Here is a 10,909-nt window from a genome sequence, read left to right on the forward strand (position 1 = left end):
AGAGGCCCCAGAGGGAGTGTCATTGGCAAGACCAGTCAATATAGAAGGACTAGCCCATGCTCTCTGCTTCTCGCCCACTTCATGGTGGGGAGATTGGCAAGGTGCTAGATCTGAGTTTATTTACTTATCTGTTTATTTACTGATACAGTGTCTTGCTCTGTTGCCCAGGCTGGAGTGCAGTGGCATGAACACGGCTCACTGCAGCCTCAATCTACTGGGCTCAAGCGATCCTCCCACTTCAGCCTAGTATTAATAGCTATTTCAGAGTATTTTAGAGTCCCAGCTACTGCAGAGTAGCTAGGACTACAGGCTCACACCATGCCTGGCTAATTTCTTATGTTTTATTTTGTTCTGATGGAGTTTCGCTCTTGTTGACAAGGCTGGAGTGCAGTGCCATGATCTCAGCTCACTGCAACCTCCACCTCCTGGGTTCAAGCAATTCTCCTGCCTCAGCATCCTGAACAGCTGAGATTACAGGTGCCCACTACCAAGCTTGGCTATTTTTTTTGTATTTTTAATAGAGGCAGGGCTTTGCCATGTTGATCTGGTTGTTCTCAAACTTCTGATCTCAGGTGATCCACCTGCCTAGGCCTCCCTAAGTGCTGGAATTACAGGAGTGAGCCACCACGCCTGGATCTTAGTTTTTTTGTAGAGAAAGGGTCTCACTATGTTTATTCAGGCTGGTTTTGAGTTACTGGGTTCATGTGATTCTCCCATCTTAGTCCCCCAAAGTGTTGGAATTGCAGGCATGAGCCACTGTGCCTGGCAGATTTTATGAAGTCCAACTTACTTGAACCTCTGAAAAAGTCAGAAGGAATTTTTCCTAAATGTAAGAAAAGGTGTTTCTTTCTTTTTTGCTAAACTCTAGCTGAGGAAAGGGGCTTCCCCTACCTACAGATACAGTTTACTTTCTTCAAGATTGTCCATTTAGCCTTTATTCTGTGTGGAAAAGCACTTATAGCCTCAGACATTTTATTGGCTGATTCTCCCACTAGACTGTAAGCTCCTTGAAGGCAAGGGCTGTGTCATTTGTCTGTATATTCCTGCATGTAGTTAGTGCAATAAATGTTTGTTGAATATGTGAATTAATAAGTGAATCAATCAGTCAATCATTGGGTCAGCACAAAATTTTGATGGGAAATGAAATTCCTATAACACACTCAGAAGAGCCAGAACATTAAAAAAAAAAAAAAAAAAAAAAAGTGTCTCTCCCACCTGGTTTCAAAATCACAGCATCTTTCATGAAAGTTCACATAGTCCACTTAGCGATGACAGGGTGAAAGTCAGCTGAGTTAGCTCTATGGATCAGCAGTGTGAAATCAACAATGTAGAAAACTAGGAGATAAAAACCAAGAAGAGGACTTGCAGACTTCCAGATTCATTTTGAGGCTAGAAAATGTTTCTTCTCTTTCATCTATGTTTTTCTAGACCTTTTACTTTTGACCTTCTACTACTTTTAAATGGATACTACTGGAAATGGGCAAAGACATCTAGAATTGGAAATGCATGGAAATGCATGGGTGAATAGAGAATGCTTTATAAATTTATCATTTTTGCCTTGAATCTATTGTATAATAGATATTATTATTGACCTCTGCTCTGGATAATCTATTCTACCCCACCTCCCACCCAAACCACAACCAATGAGAGAACCTTTCATGACATGATGAATGGACCCAGAATTCGAAGAAGAAAAAAAGCTAAGAAAAATTCTACCCCTTTTGTATTCCCTTCTTGATGGGGGTTTCCTTTCGCACCCTCCCTCCCTACTTCTTCTGAAAGTCTCCTAAAGAGTTAAAGTATAACTAATACCATTGAATCACTTTTGTCTGTTTGATAAAGAAAACTCATAGGTCAGCTCCCGGGTCTCAATTCTTGATCTGTCTTTCAGGCAACTTTCCTTCCTAGAAACTCTCCCTGGCTTCCATCCTGGTCATCATGATGGACCACATCATCTAGACAGCTTATGTAGCCTAATGAATTTGACTACCGATACCAAAATCATTCACTCATTTTTCCCTCCACCTTCACCAAAAGCCTAATCTAATTTTAAAAATTCTCCTAATTAGCCTTTGTTTGGTAAGTAGTTTTGTTTCCCATTTTTTTTTGTTTGTTTGTTTTAGAATATAAGTGAGCATGCCATTTGTCTTGATGAGGACAGGCCCTTAATACCAAGATATTATGTTGTAGGAATTGTTTCCATTAGTGTTCCTAAATGTAGGTAGTTAGGATATCTACTTAACAAAACTAGACTTAATCTTTCTTTTGATTAATTTTATGTATCATTCTCTGTTAAAAGTTACTGAATATCAAATGGACAGCTACATCTTCAATCTGTGACTAATATTCACATATGTTTGCCCTCCTGCTAAAGAAAGAGGCACTCTGGATTTGATTATGTTTCAGGCTTTTCTGGTATCCTGCTTCTAGTCTTAACCTTCTGGAGGCCTAATGGTCACATCGGATACTCAGACCACCAGAACATTCTGCTTCTGTCATGCCATTTACAACTGTGGAAGCAAAACATCCCCACTCCTGCCTCCCAAGTTGACAAAGTTTATCTAGATAGGTGAACCAGTCACACTGAAATAGCTTATTTAGGAACTGACCAGTTCTTCTGGGACAGAAGGCTTTACATGTATATTTGCTCCTATAGCATACTTTTAGAAAAAGTTCTGCACAGACCTCAAAAGTACAAATATTGGGCAGCTTCTTGAAAAAACAGAGTCTGTTTTCCTGACTGTTCATATTGTCTTAAGAAATTTCCCACTCAGTGGCAATCCACTACCTTAATGTCCGTTTCCCCAAAAGCAAGAGCCAGTAGTGGTGCTGTCTTTACTGGAAATGGCTTTACAGTCCCCCCAAAATACAGCTTTCCAAAAAAGTAATCCCTCCTAAAACAAAACTTGAGAATATAGTTACAAAACTGGTAAAAAGGCTTATTTCTTTTCAGAAATCCCTACTCCTTGTGAACTCTGCTTGAACCTAAAAAGCAGGAATGGGTCATAAATCACTTGGACAATGGTCAACTGTTCAGTGGCTCATCTTTTCGATCAGCCCCTCACCCTTTTTTTAAAAGCCTTTCTTTTCTCGCCCTTTGGTACCTTTGCTCATTTGGGCTCCAAGACCAAAATGCCTTGGGGTGAAGATGAGCCAGTGTGGGGGAGGGGTGGTAGAGCAAGGCCACCTTATTTCTTCCAAGTCCTCAGCTGCCATTTCCTCTCCCTCCTCTTCTCCTCCACCCTTTAACCCGGGGAACTGGCCAGGGCAGCCTCCCCAAACGCTGCTGGCGGCCGTCCCCTGCTCCTCCGGGGAAAGGGGTGCCAAATAGGTCTGGCTCGCCCTTTCTTCCGGTGATGGGAAATTGCCCCACTCAGCTTGGAGGTCCAACCGCAGGCCCGGAATACAGGGCCTAACGGTCTCCGCCTGGAAAGATGGTATTCTCTGAGCGGCCACCGCCCGCTCCCCCGGCCCCGCCGGCCTGCCTCGCCCGCTGCGCCTCCAAAGCAGCCAAGCCCTGATACTTGCTCACCGCACTTAATTCTACCAGAGATCAATACCTAATATGATACCGAATAAATAAAAGGCGCTCACAGCGACCAGGGGACGGGGTTATTAAGCAGCTGGAGCTCTCACGGTGCATATCAATGCACCTGTCATTGTGGTTTGTAGCAAAATTTATGACTGCGACCACGGCGGCAGTAAACGCTTCAGTAAGGAATGAAAAGAAAAACACTTCCCAAGGCCTGGCACTTTTCAGAAGTGGAAAGCAGGCTCCGCGTAGGAGGCAGCGCAGCAAAAGAATTCCCTACTCCGCACTTTTCTCGCTCTCGCTCGCGTACCCTGCGAGCAGCGGGATTATATAAAGTGACCGGCGCCTGCCTCTGCTAGCAGCTCTGCTCCGAGGCCGAGAAGGGATGAACGCGCGCAGCCTCGTCGGGGATCAAAAATCTGCTGCCCGCAGTGGCCTCAGACGCCGGGAGGCTCGTCCGACTCTTGGAGGCAGGCTCGGCGCTCGCTCCTGTGCCGGTGGCGGTGGAAAGGCTGAGGGTGCTTGGGAAGGGAGGGGGCGCCAAGCGCCAAGCTATGGCTGCGATCATCGTAAATCACCGATGGGTAGAACCAGCCCATGCACGTTTAAAGAGAGGGGGAAGGCGATGGAGGTTGCGGTCAGTTTCTCTCAAAATCCGCTAGGGCTCAAGTAGGTCTCAGCGCCTCTCCCTGTTTTGCCTAAACCAGGGTCAGAAGCCCACGGATCTTTCTGGCGGCCAAGACTTTTGCTGAGCATCCCCATGCATTCACTGGAACCGAGAAACGATTCTCCCCTTCCTATTGACTTTGCTACTTCGGGATTCGAAACCGCTGGTTTTCGGGTTTGATCGAAAGGGGACTTTACGTTCTGCCCAAGTTCCTGATCTCTAAGTTTGAGCCTCTTTTGCTCTATAAGAAGCCCTGGATGCACTTTCTAAATCACTCTCATTTAGCCCAGATAACTTAATACTGTAATGCACCCTGTATTTAAGGCACTGGGCTGGCCCCATTAAAGCGCCATAAATTTAAAGGCCAATAATCGGTTTTCATGTAACGGGCGGCAGTTACCGGCGGCAGTTCCTACTGAAGTGACCCACTTCAAAGCTGCCCTTTGTTCTATGTCTTGATGTATGAATTTTGAGATGGATACCTTGAGTTGCAGGACAGATGGAAATGTAGTGGAAATTTTTTAAAATGATGCCCACTCACCACAATTATGTATGTGTGTGTTTTCTTGAATTTTGTCTTTAACTCTTTTTTTGTAGGCTTTTCCGGTTTCTTTTGATATCTGTGGAGGCGGATCTGGAACAAAATGGAAAACTCAGTAGCAGTCGTTTCTGCTTACAAACACTTACATATTGAAGGGCTTTTCCCACTTTAAGGGCGTCACAGTCAATATTACTATTGTATACGGTACCGTGGCCATTCAGACGCCTTCTCCCCAGCAGAAAGCAGACTCAGTTGGCTCCTAGGGAGCGAGGGCCACTTTAATGCCAAAATCCATGGCTGGATGGGGGAGGGAAGGGCCCGGACCTGAGGAAAGCAGCCAGACCCTCTAGCCAGGGGGTGAGCCAAGTGGGTCAGAGGTGCAGGGAAGCTAGTCTGCTCTCCTCATTCCCCCACCAAATTCTAAATGCTCCTCCAGGTCTCAGTCCTGGAGGCCAAACACCCTCCTAGGGGCAGAAGAGAGAATAAAGGTGGGGGTTCGGCAGGGGAGGCTGCAGACAAGCGTATGAGGAAAGGACGGTAAATAGGCCTGGGTGAATCCTGGTCAGGGGCTGCCCTACAGAGCCTCAGTGAAGAGGGTGCTGGGCACTAGCTAGTTCCTGGTTTGTACATTAAATATCTGTTGCTTTCCCTGAGTTTATTTATTCCGGTAAGTATCCACCACACTGTTGGCCCTGGGCTGCCCACTTCTGGGTCAGGATCAGACTGCAAATCGCCTAAGAAACAAACATGCTTTCCACCCACACCCAAAGCCACAGACCAAGCTCCCCCACCACTGTCACCACTCAGCCGGTGCCCACCCCATCAGGTGAAAGAAGAGAGACAGAGTCCCGCTCTTGCATCTGCCCTGTGCAATTTGTCGACTCAGTAGTTTGCAAACACTAAACTACACCCGGGAAAGCCTCACACAAAGCGTTCCCGGCGCTTCTAAAGACTAGAGCGCGCAGCCATAAGCCTTTGAAGTGACCTTTGGCTCGCACCGCAATAACTCACCCCTTAATGAACACCCAACAGAAGCGTCTCGAAGAGATCCCAGCCCGGTAGGGCTCCTAACTTCGCGCAGCGGCTTCAGCTTCCCAGCCAGCCCCGACCCAGGGGGACACGCCACTCGCCCGCCCCTCTTCCCCAAGCTCTTCTGGCTGGGCCCGGCCCTGAGGGTGGTGCGGAGGAGGCGCTAGGTACCAGGGCTCTCAAGCCAGCTGGTCCTGAAAGCTGCTTTATATAATACATTCACGTGGGCGGACGTCAACTTTCGCCGCTTGATTATTTTTATTTATTTATTTTTTTAAAAAGAGTTCTTTAGAAGTAGGAGCATCCCCTCAAAAAAAGAGCTAAGTTGGGAGGTCACCTGGGGCCGCCAATCCCTTACGCCCCTAGCTAGATTTTGTTTTTCTAGCCACGGAGAAACAGGGTAAGTTTGCGCCTGGGCGTCCGGGGGTGGGGGCTGCGGTGTGCTGTGAACTGTTGGCATAGGAGGCTTGGGAAGGAGAAAGGAAAGAGGACCCCAAGTTGACTAAAGTCGGCCACTTGAAAAGCCTTCAGCACCTTCTCCCACGCTCCCTAGCCTGCCCACCCACCATCCCACGAGGGCCCAACTTTGTCTGCTTGCTTGCCCAGAGTCTCAGCCTTAACCTGGCTGGCTGTGGGCCACCAGTACTGGTGCCCTTTTTGGAGCCCAAAACGGGGAGAGCAGGAGCCAGCCGCATGGGCGAGCTGTCAAGGAAGAGCTGAGTCCAAGCGACCCCAATCCTACACCTCATCCCTCAGCAGCACCCCAGGAAAACTCTTTAGGATAGGGCCAGCATGGAGCCTTGGTGGGGATTATTGAAATTTTCGGGGGAAGTTATAAGTGAGTGCTCCATGGGGCCAAATGAAATGCTGCTCGCGGTAATTGGATTCAGCTGACTAATCTGGCAGGCGCGCAGCTTCAAGGCAGCTAGCAAAGAAAAATGTCCAGCGACTCTAAGTTCTGATGGAGCCAAGCGCAGGCAATTGACAAAACAACTTTTCTGGTCTCCTTTGATGGCGAAGCGCCTGGAAGTCGGTTCCTCTCCTGCTAGGGCCCGTCCCAACCTAAGGTAAGGGAGTCCTCCTTGCTTTTGAGGTTCCTTCCCCATAGGGGTCCAGTTGGGTCTGGCCCAGTGGCATTCCCGTGAGCATGGAACCACTCAGTAGAGCTCATGGAGCTGCTCACTCCATCCCTGGCCCGGAACAACCCGGGATGGGTTGTCTTCTCCTCTCCCAGCCAGGAGTCACAGGGAGCAAATAAACAAAAGGAGAGATGGGATTCGGGAACCAATATATGATTTAGCGTTCATTCAGGGTTCCTTGGGGAGAAGGACCCAGAAACCCTAAACCTTTTCTCTGCCACTATGGCAATCGAAAGCTTAGATTGATAAAGGGAAGTGTGGAGGAACCTCCCAAACTCTTCTGGGTAGTTTGGGGGTTCTCTCAAATGTGGGAGGGGGAGCACAGTAGCATTTTAATCTCCCAAGGAAAAAAGCCAGCAGCAAGAGGTAAAGCCTGAGTGTGGAGCTGCTACCCGAACAATGCAGGGAGCTGGCTGGCCACCGAGTTTATTTTAAATTCATATAAATCAACCCGACTGCACCCAGCCCAGCAGCCGAAGACACACAATTAATATGACACTCCGTCTTACTTTGGCAGTGACCATGTAAAAAAAGTTTTTTTAAAAAATTTCTTTTTCAGTCCATTCTCCTAACTGCACATTTAGCCCCCAAATATTTCCTCCAGCCCCCAGTCACCTCACCTCCTCAAACTGCAACTACCACCCCCAATGCTGCCGGCCACCCTCCAAGCCTGGAAAGGTAGTGTCCTCCTAACCCTTTGGTAGGCGGGGAACGTCCCCACAAAGCGCGCCTTGTTACGATTAATCACCGTCCTCGATGTATATGTAGCAGTGTATCTAGGTCTACGCGGGCTGCCTCACCAATTGGCAATAATCAAGATCACAGATTACACAAAATAAATCATATTTAGTATCCCGCTCAGGGCAGCAAGCAGCCCCGTGCCCAAAGATTTCCATTTTGTCATGCAATTGCTTACCTGGATCCCAATTTATCATAAACCTGGTGTCCTCGGCCTCAGAGTGGGCGCCAGTGGGGGGCAGAGCTAGCCTTCCCCCTTTGTCTGCAGACAACACTGTCCCAACCCTGGTCTTGCGCGCTTGCAGACGCGGCCATATACTCGAGCACACGGAATTCCCGGTAGAACGGAACCAGGCTGAGGTTCAACTACCAATAAACGCAGGAGGAACGAGTTCTTAGTCCCCGAGCTGGCTTCGCCTGCGCTGCGCGCCCATCGGTCCACCCGCCCGCCCGCCCGCCCGTCCGCTCCAGGGCCCAGAGCGGCGGCCACCCGCGCCCCCACCCACTCCTGGGTTTCTGTCCAGCCCTCCCAGGACCCCCAGAGCTTGGGGTTTGTTTTGCTTGCGGAACGTGGTCCTTTCTGGATTTGGAGAGAGCCCCGGAAACCCCCTCAAAGTCGGGAAATACGGCCGCTGCCTTCAAATGCAAGCATATTTGTTCACGTGACCCCGAGAGAAGATTGTACTGATTGAGGCTGAAACTTTCACGCCACCCAGCCCCGGAGCGCAGCCAGGCCTGGGGGCTGGAAGGGAGGCACAGGAGGCTTGGGACCTGGGCCGCTTCCCTGGGGCAGACGCGGATGGGTGTGGGGCTGAAGGAAAGAACTCATTCTCACTGCTCCTGGCCGACTCAGTCTAGGCCTGGACGCCCTCAGTGGGTTGGGGGCGTTGAGAGTCTCTCCCCACAACGACCTCTGACCCTGGCTGGGCCTTCCGCCAGACTGCTCCGGGAGTTGGAAATTTTAGAGGCTGCCTCTCTTAGAGGCGTCTCTGGAGACGGCTGTGGAGCAGCAGAGGCTCAGGGTACCCCTAGCTCCCTGGCCCCGCAGAGTACTCCGCATCCGCACTGACCCTGGCAAGGCGGCCTCTCCGCCGCCTAGGCCGACGCCCCACTCTCCTCCTCCCAGGGCGAGGTGGTTATGTGGTGGCACAACACCTGCTCTGATCCTAAGGTGGAAGCCGCGGCTCTCAGCACTGGCGGTCACCTCAGAAAATCCTGCCACTACCACCACTCCCTGGCTCGTTCTGCAGACTCGGTCTGCAGCAGCCAAGTCGCTGCCACTTCTGAGACAGAGAAGGCGCGCGGCAGGCGGCCTGGACCCAGAACGACCTCCTCTCTCTGACCCCTGAGCACCCCAATCTTGTCCTTCGAGGCCTGGAGACGGCTAGGCGCTGAGCCACTGCCCGCCGAGATCTGTGTGACTCCAGATCTGGACAGGACCCGCAGATCCCATAGGCCCAGCGACCGCGAAGCCGAGACTTCCCGCTTCCTGCGGTGCCTCCAGGAAGGCAAGGAGGACTGCGGAATGAGTCCTGGCTGGGCTAACCTGGGGGACGATGAAACTTTTATTTTAGAAATATTCAATCGAGACAGATTCCCACCACTCACCGAGTGGCTGGTGGGAACAATTTTGCAATGTGGGAAAAAGAATTAAGCGTGGCAGGGCCAGCAGCCGACCTCCTGGCCTGTAATGAGCGCCCAAGGCCCTCCCAAGCCGGGCCCGCGCTCGGGAATCCCGCACCACTGGAAACTCTCCATCCTATCCCCGAAGTCTTGGTTTCGTTGCCCACTCTGCTTTTCAGCGGCATCAGGCGCAGTGAAATGCTCTGTTGCTGATTGCAGGGTCTGAGACCGGCGAAAGCGCCCAGCAGCCATAGACGAGCACGGGAGGAGTGGGTAAGGTCCACCGCATCCCCACTACAGAGGCTCAGGAATGTCCTGGAGGCCCGAGCCCCTCCTTTTGTTCACCTGGCCGGACCTGGCCAGAGGCCCACTCGGGGAGTCTCTGTCTCTCGAAGCCGGATCCTGGGTGCCCCAAGCCCACCCCCCACCCGGAGGACTCCGCCCCCTAGCCTCCTGCCAGAGGCCGAGCCGGTGGCACCGCAGCAAGTGTTAATCCCCAGCCAAAGAGGGGGGCTGCTTTGCGGGAATTTGTCTCCAGGAAAGGATCTAAGCCTTCTTCAATCGGAGCATATGTTCATAGAGCAATAAACCGGAAAGATTTACAGTCCTCGCCCGGCCCCCAACAGTCTCGCACCCTTTCAGGAATTACTTACGATGATTTATCACACCAACCCGGGCAATTGTCACACTGATAAAATAGCCAGGGCCGGTGCCCGCCAAGCCGGGGCCTTGGGAGGCTGTTGGCTGCCGGGCCGCCAGCAGGGCTGGGGAAGTTTTTGTGGGTTTCTCTCTGGGCCTACAAGGGGGTATCTAGGTGGGTTGGAGTGGGTGAGGGTGGGAGGAGAGACAATTCTCATTGAGAAAAATGCAAGCAGCTCAGAGAAAGCGCCTGGAATCTGCGCCCGAGTCACTCGCAAAGCACATAAACATTTGTCATCTTTGAATAATTGAATTAATGTGTTATTGTTTGAATGTATAATTCATAACGGAGGAAACTTTGTTCTGTCCTGACGGGGAAATATACATACACCAAAAAAGAAATGAAAACACACACACACAAACACAATCCCAAAACAACCACCATGCGCAGCCAGCCACGGCTAGCTGAAATCATTCTGAAAGCCAATGGAGGCATCTCACAGAAACAAGAGGGAAGGAGGCAGCTGAAGAGGCACCCGGGTCGGAGCTGTGAGCTGGAAGAAAAGAATGCCCGCTGCTGCCTCAGCCCAGGTCCCTGGCAAGCTGGGGGTGGGATGGGACAGAGCAGAGTGGCTCTTAGGACACCGAATTTTCTTGCAGTGCCGGTGAGAAAAGGCAGAAACGGGAGAGAGCAGAGAGACAGCCTTCTGCAGCTCGCCCTGGCCTCTCCCCATCCTCCTTTCGCCAGGCTTCTCGTCGCCCCGGGGTCTCCCACTCGGGCTGCAGGGACTTCTCGCGTTTATTTTAGCTATTCCAAAATAGAAATTAAAAATACACAAAAATAAAGGGGAAAGAAGGGGAAACTCGCTGGGGTGACAGAGGCAGCAGAGCTTGGGTGGGGAGAGCGGAGTAGGGGAGAAGCAACTCGGAAATCATTATCTGTTGGTTAAAACCTGCCTGGGGTAAAATTTCAACTCGATTTTATAGCCTTCTATTATGAC

This window comes from Saimiri boliviensis, chromosome 5 (assembly GCF_048565385.1).
Source record: "Saimiri boliviensis isolate mSaiBol1 chromosome 5, mSaiBol1.pri, whole genome shotgun sequence".
NCBI lineage: Eukaryota > Metazoa > Chordata > Mammalia > Primates > Cebidae > Saimiri > Saimiri boliviensis.